The sequence below is a fragment of the Carcharhinus amblyrhynchos genome, chromosome 14 (assembly GCF_965287045.1).
Source record: "Carcharhinus amblyrhynchos chromosome 14, sCarAmb.v2.hapA, whole genome shotgun sequence".
NCBI lineage: Eukaryota > Metazoa > Chordata > Chondrichthyes > Carcharhiniformes > Carcharhinidae > Carcharhinus > Carcharhinus amblyrhynchos.
In genome coordinates this window covers 36,297,935-36,314,402 of record NC_137337.1, presented here as the reverse complement: position 1 = coordinate 36,314,402, position 16,468 = coordinate 36,297,935, and the positions used below count along the sequence as shown (strand labels likewise).

Sequence of the window (16,468 nt, the reverse complement as noted above, 5' to 3'; positions counted from 1 at the left end):
GCATGGAATGCCCTGCCTGCAACAGTAGTGGATTCGCCAACATTTAGGGCATTTAAACGATCATTGGACAAACATATGGATGATATTGGAATAGTGTAGGTTAGATGGGTTTTAGCTTGATTTCACAGGTCAGCGTAACATCGAGGGCTGAAGGGCCTGTACTGTGCTGTAATGTATTTTCTATATAAGTGAGAAACATTCCATCCTGATGAGAGCTTGTGCATGAATGTGTGTTGTATCTGTCCACCTGATCTTGTAGGTACGGCACATTGTCATGTCTACAGGCAACTTAAGATTTCATGTTATGTTTAACCCGGAGTGCTTAATGTTGATTCCGGTGGGCAGAAGAGCAGAAAACTATTTCATTCCACAGTGCAGACATCTCTCACCTTATAAAGCACAACTCTTAATACTGATATCTTCCAAATGGAAGAACAAAATGAAAAACAAAGATTAATAGCTTCATGATGGAGCAGTGCTAGCTAGTGAGAAGGTGATTAGTAGGTGCTCCACAGGTCAATGTTGGATCATATTGCTGACTCTAGTTCCAAATCATTTATGTATAGAGGCCAGAAGGCTGCAACATAATATTTGAGAAGGACCCCAAATGGCAGGGAACAAGTCAATCTTAAACCAAGAAGATTTGGTTTGATTAGACTAACAACAAGCAAATAAAATCTGTCTCGGACATCTCCTTTAAACCTTGCCCCTCGCACCTTAAACCTGTGTCCCCTAGTAATTGACCCTTCCACCCTGGGATAAACCCTTGTTTGGTGATACTATTTACTTCTGTTAATCTTTGCATTGCAAAACCTTTTTCTGTGTTTGGTTTATTAGAAATGATGTACTTAAACAAAATAAAGTGTGTTTGCACATTTATATTTTTGGCTGGCTTGTTGAATGCAATTCTCCAAATTCTTAGACATGGGAAAGGGATTAAACATACAGGTAAATATGTGGGGTTATGGGGATAACGCCTGGGTAAGATACTCTGTCAGAGAGTTGGTGCAGACGTGATGGGCTAAATGGCCTCTTCTGCACTGTAGGGAGTCTATAGTTTCCTCTGTAAAAATCCCAGTGTAAAGGAGTTCCTCTTGGGCTCTGGAAAAAAATCATTGTGCTGGTTGATCAGCCTTATGATCATTCACAGGAAATCACTGTATTTCAACAGAAGTGAATCCACCCGCAGTCTGTAGTAACGTTATGAAAAGAATGAGTAATGAATATGTTAATTTCACATAAATAAATCTCATGCACGTTATATTTACTTTATTGTTCATTATTTGATGTTGCTCAAAGCTAAGTATCTGATTCAGTGTAGCATCCAAGCTCCTTCACTATAACGGGCAAATAAAACACACTCATCATGAGGCTGTGATAAAATGTCATTAATGTGTTCAAAACTATCAGATAATTTCACAACCTAACTCAAAGGCTTTGCACTGGGGTGGAAGTTTCTGCCCACCACCAATACGTTGCGGAGCATTACTGTTTCTTTTCTGGCTTAAAGACGGACTGTGTTACAAGCCCGCAGTACAGTTCAGAGGCTCCCACTTCATAAACTGCACTGGTGAAACTCCAGTCATTTACTGTCCAAAACACTTTCAGCCACTTGTACAAATAAGTGTCGAATGCAATTCCTTGCAAGTTTGTCATCTCTCCTCAGTGCCACCAACATTCCGCCCTTAGAGTTTGGGCTGTACAAATTCTTTTTTTAAAAAGGTGACGCGACAGGAAAAGGAAGTTTTGCAACGAAATCAAGTGGTTTTTGTCACGCATGACATGGCATGAGATTCATTAAAGAAAAAGTTCCCAAAACCTTGTGCTTTACTAACTGTTCTTTGCTGTAATGGTTTGCCCGAAACCAATTTGGAATTTATTACGCAAACCAAACTTTTCCAGCTCCTGAGTGCTGTTTGGAGCAACTTTGGGGAATTATGTGATGATTGCTTTTTGCTACTGAAGTAGGGATAAGCAAGCACCTGTGAAGAATATTCACCAGGGTATAGATTATTATAATATCCTCCACATGCCAGAAATAAAGGGCAACCTGGGGACTAATAAGATTGAAGAAATTAAGGTAATTAATATCAGCAGAGAAAATGTACCGTACTGGGGGAACTCAAGGGACTGAAATCCAAATCTCCCAGACCTGATGGTCCACAAACACAACCTAACGTTTTAAAAGAGATTGTTGCCGAAATGGCAGATGTGATGGCAAAGATTTTCCAAAGTTCTCTGGATCCCGGAAGGGTCACAGCAAATTAGAAATTGGCAAATGTAACATTTTTTAAGGTGCCTGGGTTTCCTCCCACAGTCAAAAAATGTGTGGGGGTCAGTTTGATTGGCCATGCTAAATTGCTCCTTACGTTTGGGGGATGTCAGGGAGATTAGTAAGGTAAATACGTGGGGTTATAGAGGTAGAGCCTGCATGGGATTGTTGTTGGTGCAGACTCGATAGGCCAAATGGCCTTCTTCTGCTCTGTAGGGATTCTATGAATCTATGAAAAGAGGGAGAGAGAAAAGAGGGACACACAGGTCAGCTAGCCTGACATTTGTCAGTGGGAAAGTTATGTTACTAAGGAAGACTTAATGCACTCAGAAAAGCATAATATGATTTGAACGAGTAAACATGTTTTACAAAAGGGAAATCCTGTTGGGACAAATTTATTGGCGTTTTACTGAGAATGTAACTAGTAGGGCAGACAACGGGGAACCACGAGATGTGCTAATACGTGGATTTTGAAAAAGCAGTTGATAAGGTGCCACACAAAAGGTTACGACACAGGATAAGAGCTCATAGAGTTGTGGGTGATATAGCAGCATGAATAGAGAATTGGTTCAGACAGGAAGCAGAGTGGGGATAAATAGAGCATTTTCAAGCTGGTAATCGCTGACTAGTGGAGCGCCACACAGATCAGTGCTGGGACCTGAGCTATTCATAATCCATATTAATGAATGCATCCAAGTTTGCTAACAATACAAAGCTAGATGGGAATTCTAGCTGGGGACACAGAGTCTGCAAAGAGATATAGAGGGCAACAAGATGACAGATACAGAATAATGTGGGGAATTGTCATGTTATTTGCTTTGGTCATAGGAATAGAAAACAAGAATATTTTTTCCAAAAGGCATGATACTTGTAAATGTTGATGTTCAGAGAGATTTGTAGAAGAAACATAAGTTAACCAGTAGGTACAGGCAGCAATGAAGTAGACAGAAAGTTGCATAGGGATCACAGTACAAGAATAAAGAATAAAGTCCTACTACCACTAACTGGGCTTTAGTGAGACCACGCCTAGAATACAATGGGCAGGATTTACCAAACAAACTGCCATGAAACAAGAAGGCCAGAGACTGGCCAGCAGTGGAATGTTCTGGTCCCGCTGTTGTTAATGGGATTCCCATTGAATGCACACCTCACCACTATAAAACCCAGTGTGCTGCCAGCAAGACCGGAAAATCCCACTGGTGTGAACAGCCGGAAAGTTCCAGCCACTGTGTGCACTTCTGGTCTCCATATTTAAGGAAGGATATCCTTGCATCGTGGGTAGTATAGTGAAGGTTCACTAGATTGGTCCTTGGAATGAGAAACTGAGTAAATTGCATTCATATTTTCTGGAGCTTAGAAGAATGAAGTGTGATTTTATTGAGACATTCAAAATTATGAAGGGGTTTGACAGGGAGATTTCCCCAGTAGGTGTTATGATTGGCTAATTAAGTACCAATTAAACAATGATCTGGCTCAATTTAACAACTGTAAGCATTCTGTTTTGACTATAATTTATTGCAGGAGGGTTGTAGTAATATGTGAATTATATAAACTAATCTTCTTGACCAGCCTACGATGGAACTTTACCAGACCAGCATATTTATCAAACAGAAGCAAGATAATTTCTTCATTTGTATGTGAATAATCTATTTGGACCCAGAAAGTACATATTAAAGGAAGAACCTGTATTGAATTTTAGAATTTGCAGTCCTTCTGAAGATAAAACATTGCAGGTTCTCACTGAGACATTCCAAAAAAAGGCTTAACAATTTTGCATGGAAGGATACAGCCTAATCTAGAACCTTCCCAAAAAAATAAAAGAATGCAGAATTTCTGTTGTTGAAATGCTAATTAATCATGATATTATCTGTTCAGGCGAACAGATATGAACTCTTAGCTTTGTCACTAATTACTATGGTGCTTCATTTCTTTTGATTGCTAGGCAGTGGGCTTCTGATGTTCCAATAAGCCATTAAAGACTCTTAATGCAATATTATAGCAATATATTCATATTATAATAATGCCTCTGGTTACATTAAACACACATTACTATTTTCTGTTATAGGGATCATAAAGCTGGACACAAAGCTGTCACAGTTCTGTACCCTACAGACCAATGCATCAGGGACGGCACAGTGGTTAGCACTGCTGTCTCACAGCACCAGGGACCTAGATTCGATTCCCGGCTTGGGTCACTGTGCAGATCTGCATGTTCTCCCATGGCATTGGCCATGCCAAATTCTCCCTTGGTCTACCCAAATAAGCCACTAGGGGATTTTTACAGTAACTTCATTGCAGTGTTAATGTAAGCCTACTTGTGACACTAATAAATAAACTTTAAACTAAGCGCTTTTCTAACACGAGTCAAATTGATGTGTGCCTGAGATGTCTCGCAGTGTAACAAAGAACAGTGGACTGATGGCAGAGAGACAGTACGCCAAACGTAATATTTAGTGTTTGAATTTTAGTTATCTCTTCCTGTAGCATTTACAGACAAACCCAGCCCCTAGCCCAGTTCAGAAATCTCACGCAACCATGGACTTGCCAAAAACAAGTAAATTAACCAGTTCCGCTATACATTTCAGACACTTTCACTTCAATCAGAGCAAAATTGCTTCCTGTAAAGTATAGCACATGGTAGGAAGAAAATAAGAAAAACACTATTAAATCAGTCATGCTTGCCATATTTTCCTCAACCTCAGTAAACAGATCATGTCCACTCTGCCAGCTCGCCCACCATATTTAAATAGATAAACAAGGGTCAATTGGGCTGGTTGACAAGCCAAATGACCCCAATAAAATGTTGCCCAAACCATAAAACATATGGTGCAGACAGTTGTGTGGGAGTGGACAGTCTGATTTTGAAAGTAATTTCTTCTCAAAGAGTGAGAAGGAGGTGGGGGTGGTGGAAGGTACTACTTCTGGGGGCTGCCCTTTGTTGATTTGGGGGGGCGGGGAGATGGCCACCCAAGATCAAACACCCCCTTTCTTTCTATCTGCCTGCAGTCTTATGCCCATCCCTGCACTACCTTCCCCAGCAACCCTCCTGCTGGGCTGTGCAAACAAACCCTCCCTGCCCAAGGCATTTCCAGGATCCATGAACCTGTTTTTTGCCGTCCTGGCTGTTACCACTAGCACACTCCTAGCGCTGCCAGGGCTGGTGAAGCTGTCAGCCAATCTAATCCAATCCCATTTGGTGAGTCGGGAAATTTCCTGATTCTACAGCTCTCAGGAACAAAAATCCAGGCTAGTGTTTATGCAGTGTCAGAGTGTCAGCTACTTGCATTAAAAAAAACAAGTTGGCTGGACTCAGACTAACAACAAAGTTACCCATTTTTAGGCTTGTGTCACCCATAACCAACTGGAAGTTCTTGTATCTTCATACTTTTTGTTCCAATTGGGGTTGAAATTCGCTGGACTACTTGGATACTGAGGGCATTCCTAGCCCCCAGTTGAGTGCAGTATGTGGGCAGCATCTATACATATAATTGGAGAAATAAATAGAACTGTTATAATATATGGCAAAGAAAGAGAGAACAAACAGTCTGAAACAGGATAGCTATTAATAGTTTTGCTCTGATTGCATTGCGCACCATATTGAATCGGTTTCTTGAACTACCAAGAATACAAACATAAAGAAATATACATAGAGTCTTGGATGTTAAGTAGAGCATGAGAGATTTCATGTTCATTAAGTGAAGAAAACTGCTAAGTAAATGATATGGGCTTGCGTCATGGGGCCCCATGGTGGTAATAGCAGTCCCAGCCTTCTTATTGATCATTGCCCATCGGGGACTGGCACATAATTCTGGGCTGATCCTCCTCCCCTTCAAATCAACTAACCCCATTCCAACCCCACCCCTCCCCCCCCCCCCCCCCCACACACACACACACACACACAAAAACACACACACACACACACACACACACACTGCATATTGCTGGCCTACCAACCTAGCCCCTTCTCTACCGTTGCAGCCTTTCCTGGCTCACTTCCCAATCCCCACCTTCCAATTGTGCGACCTGTCCCAGCCGCCAGCTGTGGTCAGTTTTCCAACTCCCTCCCCCAGCACTTGGCACTTATGCGGTGGTTCCAGGATACAGAGAGATTGAAACAGGACTTCAAAATACAGGACCAAGGATGTCCATTAGTGAAATGGTGCTGGATGCACTGGAGTCTGAATTGTTCAATACAAGGCCAAATAAATGACCACCCTAACTTAAACACATATTTTCAAAAGTATATTAAATATTGCAATACTTATATACTTATATATCACTTTCAAATGAAATAAAATGGCCCCAGTATCTTCACAGGAGCCTTTTAAACAAATTAATTTCACAAAAGGAGATATTAGGTCAGATAACCAAAAGTTTGTCAAAAACCTAAGTTTTAACAAGTATCTCAAACGATGAAAGCAAAGTAGAAATCTGGAGGTGTATGGAAGGAATTCAAGAGCTTAGGGCCTAGTCAAATGAAGACCTAGCTACTAACTATGGAGCAAATAAAACTGAGGTTGCTCAAGACACCAGAATTAGACAAGAAGAGGTATCTAGAAGGTTGTGGGGCCGAAGGAGTTCACAGAGAGTGAGGGATGAGGCCATGAATGGATTTGCAAAAAAAGGATGAGAATTTCAAAATCAAGTCTTTGCTTGACTGAGACTCAGTGTGACTCAACGAGCAAAGAGGTGATAGATAAGCGGTACTTAGTGGGAGTTGGGAAACGGGCCACAGAATTCTAAATTACATCAAGTTTAGGGAGAATCAAATGTAGGAGAGGAGGCAGGTTTGCATTTGAATGGTCAACACTTGGGGTAATAAGCATTGATGAAGGTTTCAGCAGCAGATGAGCCAAGGCAGGAGAAACGCCAGGTAATATTACAGATGTGAAAATTGGTCTTAATGAAGATGAGAATATATGGTTAGAAGCCCACCTCCGGGTCACACGTGACTCCAAAGATGCAAACTGTTCAGTTTAGTCTCAGACAGTTGCCAGAAACAGGAATGGAGTCAGTAACGGCTGAAGTCTCCCCAGTATGTAGTTAAATGGAAGATATTTCTGCTCATTCAGTACTGGATGTCAGTTAGGCCAGAAAATTTAGCAACAGTGGAGGAGTGAAGAGAGGTGGTGGGAAATAGATGTCATTAGCATTCGTGTACTGACACCTTACTTTAGGATAATGTCACTGAGGGGAAGCATATACATAAGGAATAAGAGGGGGTCAATGATCAATCCATGGGGGGGACATCGGAGACAATAGTGCAGGCTATGATTAAATAGATAAGGGAGCCAGGTGAGAGAAATCTCATCCAGCCGGACAACAGTGGAGAAATGTTGAACATAGATGGTGTAGACAAATGTATCAAAGGTTGAGAAAGATGAGGAGGAACAGTTTATCTTTGTCACAGTCACATGTGACTTTGATAAGATTCATTTTGGTATAATGGCAGGAGTAGAAACCTTACTGGAGGGATTCAATCATGGAGGCCTGGGACAGTTGGAAAGGGATTCTGGAGGCAACAGCAGGTTCAAGAATGTTAAGGACAAGACGGAGGTTGGAGATGGGATATTATAGCAGTTTGCAAAGATGGTGAAGTTAAGAGGATTTTTTTGAGGATAGAGAAAAGATGGCAGATTTAAAGGAGAAAAAGGACGATTTCAGAAATCAGAGAGACATAAACAATACTGGCTAACATAGAGACCAGGAGGAGAAGTTGGATGGTCAGCAGTTTAGTGAGAATAGGGTCAGGAAAGCAGGAGGTGGATCTCAGAAACATCTGAGTTCCAAGAGGGCATGAGGGGAGACAGGAGAGAACATGAAGGAAGATGCAAGTTTAGGGTGAGGACAGTGGGGAACATTGGAGGTAGTGTGATCTAGTGGGCTAGTGGAAGGGATGGAAGCAGCAGAGGCACTGGATCAGGTGGTCCTGATCTTAGTAACAAAGTAGTTGAGGAGTCCCTCTCATGTGTTGGGCAGGAATTTATGGTCTCGCTTGTCCTGAAACTGTAAAATCCCACCCAAGGTCAACAGACATTTCCATTGTCCACCCCAATTCCGTGATGGGTGGGGCGTTAAAACTCTGGCACCTGCTGAAGGAAACAGGGGAGTGGGGTTTAAGAAGATGCTTTGCCATATAGAGCACTAAACCACACATCTCAAAAATTAGCTCTCTGATAAGTGTATCTACCCTACTACTGATTCAGTAATGACTGAAAAATGGAATTTTCCACATGGCCTATTTTGGGTTGTTACTGGAATTGAGTTCATGTTGAGATTCTCTGAAAGGTTTGAAAAAAACAAAATCATTCCAGGAACATTTGAGCAGTATATTACATAACGTCTATGCATGTAATACCCAATCACAATAATTGCCCACATTCCTTTTTACCATGGCAAAAAGGATCTAGAATCCAAAAGTGAAGGTTTCTTGGTTCCACAATACCTGCCACTAGGGGCTCGAAATCATCACCTGGAAACATGCCAGGGGAGCACTGAGAGACAAAGCTATTTCAGCTGAATTTTTAACACATGGGGGGCTAGAATTCCCACCAATCCTGGCAAGTAGAAGGAGATGAAAAAATTCAATCAATGAGGAAATGCCTTTATTGCACCACCTGTGAACCAGGAGGGGCAGGAATATTTCCTTCAGGCCCTACAACTTTACCTCCACATGATCAGATCCTTGGCAATTGTCTAATCCCCATCATGTCCAATTCACTTTTCCCTGGCGGTGTCCAATTTTCCTCTCATTATGTTAAAATCCTCCCACTATTATCCAGCCTCCCCAGAAGCCCAAATTTTCATGGTGTTCAACCCTCCTGTGATATTCATCACAACCCCAAAGCACCAAATATTTTCAGCCTCCATAATGCTGATTTATGTCAAGTTAAACTTGAAACGTATGTACACAAGATGATACTGACATATCTCAGGGTGTCTATATATCTTATCAACTTTCAAATGAAGCAAAGGAGATAGAATCAGACAAACACCATCAGTTTTTCTGATACCGTAATCATTATTCTGTATTTTGATACACAAGTAATGCTGAGAATCATTAAAATACCACATTAACCATGACATCAGACCATTTAAAGTTTAGATTATTGCTGAGAGTGAGGACCATCTCACTTTGAATTACTCATTTTCAGCCTTCTGGTCTATTACATTATTGTCCCTGGTTACCCAGGAACTATAGAAAAGTAATGGAATCCCAAAGGAGAGAATAGAGGAATATCTAGAGAAGAAAACTGTAATAATGAATAAATCAGTATGGAATTTAAAACGAAAAATTGTATTTCATCAACCTGACTGAATTTTTTGAGTAGGTAACGGAGAAAGTAGACAATGATAACGTAGTACATGTAATTTATCTGGATTTTCAAAAGACTTTCGATAAAAATGATTCATAATAGGCTAATGAATAAGGTCACAGAATGTGGAATTAAGGAACATGTGACAGAATGGATTGCCAGCTGGCTTCAGGACAGAAAGCAGAGAGTGGCAGAAGATGGTAAGTGGTGTCCCACAAGGATCAGTGCTGTTCACAATTTTACATTTAAAGATTTGGGCTCTGGAGTCAAAAACGCAATTTCTAAATTTGCAGGTGACACTAAGTTGGGCGGTGGGGGAGGGGAATGGTCAATACTGAGAGAGGCTTGCAACAAATTACAGGAGGACCTTAATAAACTTGCAGAACGTGCAATTACGTAACAAATGAAGCTCAATACATAAATTTGAGATGGTAATTTAGGTGGGAAGAAGAGGGAGGTCACTTATTACTTGGAAAGTGAAAGTCTAGCTAGGACAGAGGAATGAAGTGGGTTTGGGTTACAAATACATCAATCACTTAAAACTTAGACCCACATAAGGGGAGGTGATGGCCTAGTGGTATTATCATTACATTATTAATCCTGAAACTCAGCTAATGTTCTGGGGACCTGCGTTTGATTCCAGCCATTGCAGATGGTTTCGTCAGGAAAAACCCACCTCACTCACTAATGTTCTTTATGGAAGGAAATCTGCCATCCTTACCTGGTCTGGCCCATATGTGACTCCACAGCAATGCAGTTGACTCTCAGTTGCCTTAGGGCAACAAATGTTGGCCAGCTGGTATTTTAATGTACAATGAATCCCAGTCACTGTATTATAAAAAAGATAGAGGCACTGGACAGGGTGCAGGAAAGATTTACAAGGATAATACCAGAAATACATAAATATACATATCAGGAAAGGATGAATAGACAATCTTCTCTATTTTAAAAAAGGGTCAGGGATAACCTAAAGGAGGCCTAAAATTAAGCAAAGTTTTGATAGACTGGATGCAGAGTGAGAATGTTTCCTCTTGTAGGGAACAGCATAATACAAAAGGTAAATTCACATGGGATACAGAGTAATTTGATAAAGTGGATTCAAAATTGGCTCAGTTATAGGAGACAGAGAGTGATGATAGAAGGCTGCTTTACTGTCCAGTAGCGTACCACAGGGATCTGTGTTGGGCTCCCTATTATTTATCATTTATATAAATGACACTGATGACTATGTGAGGGTAGGATTAGTAAGTTTGTGGGAGACACAAGATTGGCCAGGTGGTTAACAGTGAGGTGGAGTGCCTTGGGCGCAAGATGATATAGACGGAATGGTCAAATGGGCACAAAAGTGGCACATAGAATTTAACAATGAAAAGCGAGAGGCGAAATACTTTGGAGGGAGTAATTTGACAAGCAAGTATTCAATGAATGGTAGGACACTATGAAGTTCTGTGGAACAAAAGGGACCATGGTGTTTGTCCACAGACCTCTAAAAGCAGAAGGGCATTTTAGTAGGGTGGTGAAAAAGGTATATGGGACACTATGTCTTCATCAGTTGAGGCATAGGTTACAAAAGCAAGAAGTCACATCAGAGTTATATAGAACTTTGGTGAGGCCACAGCTAGAGTATTGTGTGCAATTCTGATTGCCACATTATCAGAAGTATGTGATTACACTGGAGGGAGTGCAGAGGAGATTCACTGGGATGCTGCCTGGGATGGAACAGTTAAGTTATGAAGAGAGGTTGGATAGGCTTGTTAGAGCAGAGAAGGCTGAGGGACGACCTGTTCGAGGTGTACAAGATTATGAGAGACATGGGCAGAGTGGATAAGGAGCAGCTATTCCCCTTAGTTGGAGAGTCAGTCATGAGAAGACATAGGTTCAACGTGAGGGACAGGAGGTTTAGCGGGGATGTGAGGAAACCCTTTTTCACCCAAAAGGTGGTAACAATCTGGAATGCGCTGCCTGGGAGAGTGATAGAAGCAGGTTGCCTCACATCCTTTAAAAAGTATCTGAATAAGTACTTGGCACATCATATCATTCAGGGCTATGGGCCATATGCTGCAGATGGGATTAGGTGGGAGTTCAGGTGTTTCTAATGTGCCAGTGTGGACTCATTGGGCTGAAGGGCCTCTTCTGTGCAATACGATTCTATGATAGGCCATCAATAGACAAGAGTCACCAACAAATCCAATTGGGAATTCAAAAGAAACTTCTTTATCCATAGAGTGGTGAGAATGGTGGAACTTTCTACCGCAGTATAGATGCATTCAAAGAGAAGATAGTCAAGAAAGTGGTAAATTTAAATGTGGAAATATGGGAAGAGATTCAAATGGCCCATAAACATCTGAATGGACTGCTTGGATCAAATGGTCTACTTCTGTGACCTATATCCTATGTATTCTTGTGTCATCCCATCTGTTGCAGTGTCCCTTATTCCCATCACAAAATTTGTGCCACAATAATTTCTGCACTCAGATAGAAGGACCTACTTAGGGGGTCCAAACTCTTTCTTTTGTTTTATAATCCAAAAAAAATGCATTAATGTGTCATACTACATAGTGATCTGTTACAACATGGCACCATACTGTAACATTCAGCTTACTATTCAATGTCTATAACTGATTCTGATTGAATCATGTATTGTTATTGAGAATGGCAATAAAAGAATGAGTAATGGTGGTACCAGTTCCCACATTTCAGTACAGCACTGTGCTAATTTCTTCAAACCATCCAATCCAAAGGCAACATTTATACGTTTATAAATGTACCATTGTGATCATTTCTAATTCAATTCAAACATCTGATGTTGACTTATTTATCAATACAAAATGACCTATTGTTAGACAATGGGAGGCCTTTGCTGTGGACTTCTTCTATATCAGATTGAACATCCTTATGACAATGAGAGAAGCTCTTCAGTTTAATTAAGGGATTAACAATTCAGTTAATAAAAGATTACATCAATACCAGGTGCTGGCAATAATTTAGTCCAGTTAACATTTCTAAATATCAGTAAAAGAAAATGACAGTAGGCAAAGATTGATTTAAATATTAAAAATCAAATACCTATTGGATTCGACTAATCTTTCCGTGCAAGAACAGGCTGATAGGCGGGTATGCAATGGTTTAATGGTATTATCACTAGATTATTAATTTAGAAACTCATCTAACATTCTGGGGACCCAGGTTCAAACCCCACCATGGCAGATGGTAGAATTTGAATTCAATAAAAAATATCTGGAATTAAGAATCTACTGATGACCATAAACCATTGTTCAATTATTGGGAAAAACTGATCTGATTCATTAATGTCCTTTAGGGAAGGGAATTTGCCACAGCAATGTGGTTGATCCTTGAGCAACTAGGGACAGGCAATAAAAGCTGGCCAGCCAGTGATGCTCATGTCCCATAAATGGATAAAAAAGAATGTACTGTCTAAAACTGAAATGTGTCTATGAAGTACTCACAGTTGCAATAGGCAGGAGAAAATCTCTCTCGCAGATTGGGAGGTGCTGTGGAAACCCCAATGGACAGTAAACCTTTCAGACAATGTGTGCATGATTTCCCAAATGATTCTCATTTGTGTAACAGTTACATTCCCCTGTGCTCATCAAGCCTGAATACAGGACCAATTGGTTAAATGAGTCTCAAGTTACACAACAAATAAAAGCCAATTAGTGAATATATAAAGCAGAGGTTATTTTGAGACAAGTTTGTCCACCATATTTGCTTTCTCAGAGGTTTAGGCACAATCTATAATCAACAATAGAGCTCACCAGAAAGTATGTGAAAACCTCACTGGGTCTGGCTATTCAGTCACGTAGTCAGGAAGCTAAAGCAAAATATTGCAGATGCTGGAAACCTGAAATAAAAACACAACAATGCTGGAAATAGTCAGAAGATCAGGCAGCATCTGTGGAGAGAGAAACATTGGCCAGAATTCTCCAGCATGGGTTTCCTATCAGTTTGAGTGGCTTCAGTGGGAATTCCCTCTGTCAGCGAATAGTGTACCACCCCTCACCCCTGAGAAAAACACTGGGGAGAGGCCACAGAATCTCACCCAAATTAAGCGTTTCAGTGTAGTGACCTTCCAACAGAAGATGCAATGAGAGATCAGAGGCCTGAAACATTAACTCTCTTTCCCTCCCCATGGATATTGCCTGATCTGTTGAGGTTTTCAATTCACTTCATTTGACTGATATTTCACCTCCAAAATATCCATTCCTTAATGTCAAGTTAACCTGTTACAGGTCACAGATCTGTAGAATTCAAAGGCATCACTGTAGCATGCGGCTATGAGTCAGTCTGAGTGAGTTCATCTGAATTTTGAAGTGTCTACATTTTCTTCAATAAAATGGAGGAGGTGCAGTATAAATAAGTCATGTGACATCAGAGTATTCAAAAATAGCATTCATAGATACTAATTAAATGCTATTACTGGCAACCAAATCAACACCTTTTTCTATCTGATGGACTTCTCCATACAGACAGTATGATATTATTTAAAAAAGGCTGGTTTGAGTATTGTTTTTGTACTGCCCCCGTGGAGTCATCTGAACAGCTTTTAGAAGTAATTTCAATATTAAAAATGTGTTTCTATTCTATGTAGCATTCCGCTGTTTTGGTATTTTGTCTTTATTGATTCAGACAATGATTTAATAAATACAGACATTTAACTATAATTAAAATTTGAATACGAAAATACATTTAAACAGCAAAATCCACATAGGGTCCTTTTGTGGTTTATATGGTTTTCAGAACAAGGGTTGGTCACTGGCTGTTGCTGTGTGTTCTTTTGCATAACATTTGCAAGCAGCATTTAGTGATAAAGTGCAAAACCTCAGTTACAATTAAATCATTCTGTCCTCCTTCGCAGTGAAGAGCTAGCCTTCTCCTTATTAACAGCTACACATTTGTTTTCTCCTAGCTTTCAGATTAAAAGCATAGCCTTCTCTTAACACCAAATCACTAACATAACCAATAACAGTCATCCCACAGTTGTTGATAATGTCGGTTCGTGGAATCATAGTCACAAATCTTTCACAATATTTACAGACTCGTGTAACAGCACAGTGGGCAAGCCAAGTCTGTTTGGGCAAAGAAAAATACATTAATCAAGTCAATTCTTCAGTGTAAGATTAAAAGCCAAGGAAGGAAAAAGGCAAATTTACCTTGTCCAGCAAACTGAAAGCAGATATTCACTCTTCTCTTCTTAAAATAGATTAAATATGCAGGAGAATCCAAGCTTACCAGCTGTGTAAGCAGCAGCCCTGAGAGACGAGTCCACACCCAGCTTTGTCTTCAATCATCATTCTGTCTACAGGAAGCAGCAGATCTCCCACTTCCTCCCCTTACTAGCTGCTGTAACTTCCCCTCCTCTCTCTCTCGCTCTTTCATTTGGTCCTTCTCTGTTCCTTGTTAATCCCTTCCTTGCAACTATTTCTCCCAGCAGCTGAATGCTTGCTCTTCTGCAGAGATTCCACTACTAGCATTGCCCTGGGCTGCTCTCCCAACCTCTCCCAAAGCACTGGTTGAAGTAATCTGGGGATTTAATCTCATGCTGAAATACTAAACAGAAAATGAACATATTCTGAGGGCTTGCTTTCCTTCCCCCCTATCAACAGAAACCTCTATCTGACTTTTGTATTCTTCCCAGCTGCTGGCATGAATGGGGTGTTCCCTGTTCAAGGCTACCAGACATGCATCAGCAACAATCGCTGCCCGTGTTAAAACTCAGTTATCATACAACGACTAGTCTTTTGTACCCAATCTAGTTCCATTATCCCAGTTTTTTTGTTTGCAATGTTCCTGTGAGGGGCACAGTGGACTTTAATAAAATGGATTTCCCCAGTGCTACCATGGCAACAGTGAATGACTGATTTCCTGTGTTGTTTATGTAAATGTGGCTGTCTTTGCACAGCAGACAGAGAACCGTAACCAGAATCCAATCCTCAGTGGTTAGAAACAGGAATCATTTTCATTCTTCGTGTGCTCCGGGCATACATTTATGCTATGAAGAAGGATGCGATTTGTTCAAAAGTAAAGCTTCATTCATGCCAAGTCCTGATTGAAGTACGATTACTTTAGACTCTGTACATACGTTCTTTCCTTTAGGTGCCCTATTCACTTGTTACCTCACCCAGTAACGATTCCTCATGCGTGATAATTGAGGGTTTTATTGATCTCTATGCCCCAGTGATCTCTAAACACTGTGTACTATATACAGCATTCACCAATATTTCAACCTGAACACAAATAACCAGATAGAAATTATTACTCGTGTTCATTTTCTGGTGGCCATCATAATGATTTCTATCTGAATTAATTCTGATCCCCATTTACAGGTCTAGCACAATGAGTTAACACCAATGTTGCATTTCCACCTTCCTAGTGTGCATCACGTTGTTTTGCATTGACAACAATGAATCTTCCTTTACACGTTGTCCCCACATGTGCCAACAAACCTTTTGCATTTATTTAGTGTCTTATCACAGCTTTGGGATGCTCCAAAGAGGTTCACAAAAAATGGATTACTTTTGAAGTGTTATCATAGTTATTACACAGACAAGAACAGCAAAATTCAAATGGGATTAATAACCAGAACATTGAGGGGGCAGCACGGTGGCACGGTGGTTAGCACTGCTGCCTCACAACAGCAGGAACCCAGGTTCAATTCCCAGCTTGGGTCACTGTCTGTGTGGAGTCTGCATGTTCTTCCCATATCTGTGTGGGTTTCCTCTGAGTGCTCCGGTTTCCTCCCACAGTCTGAAAGTTGTGCTGGTTAGGTACGTTGGCCATGTTAAATTCTCCCTCAGTGTACCTGAACCGGCGCCAGACTGTGGTGACTAGGGGATTTTCACAGTAACTTCATTGTGGTGTT

The 16,468-nt window shown here is 40.7% G+C and overlaps 1 protein-coding gene across 3 annotated transcripts in view; it reads right to left on the bottom strand.

Moving 5' to 3' along the window:
* The window catches only part of LOC145352597 (guanine nucleotide-binding protein G(I)/G(S)/G(O) subunit gamma-2), a 77,648-nt gene extending 62,263 nt beyond the window's left edge, over positions 1–15,385 (bottom strand). Inside the window, exons 1-2 of one of the 3 annotated variants that reach the window (XM_080202684.1) lie at positions 14,760–15,384; positions 13,365–13,450 (exon numbers count right to left, since the gene is read on the bottom strand). The gene's annotated coding sequence lies outside the window, so the exon portion shown is untranslated. Of the gene's footprint in view, positions 1–13,364; positions 13,451–14,759 lie in introns of all 3 variants that reach the window. The other 2 variants (XM_080202686.1, XM_080202685.1) reach the window with 2 other exon arrangements.
* Between the last annotated feature and the right edge of the window lie 1,083 nt (positions 15,386–16,468).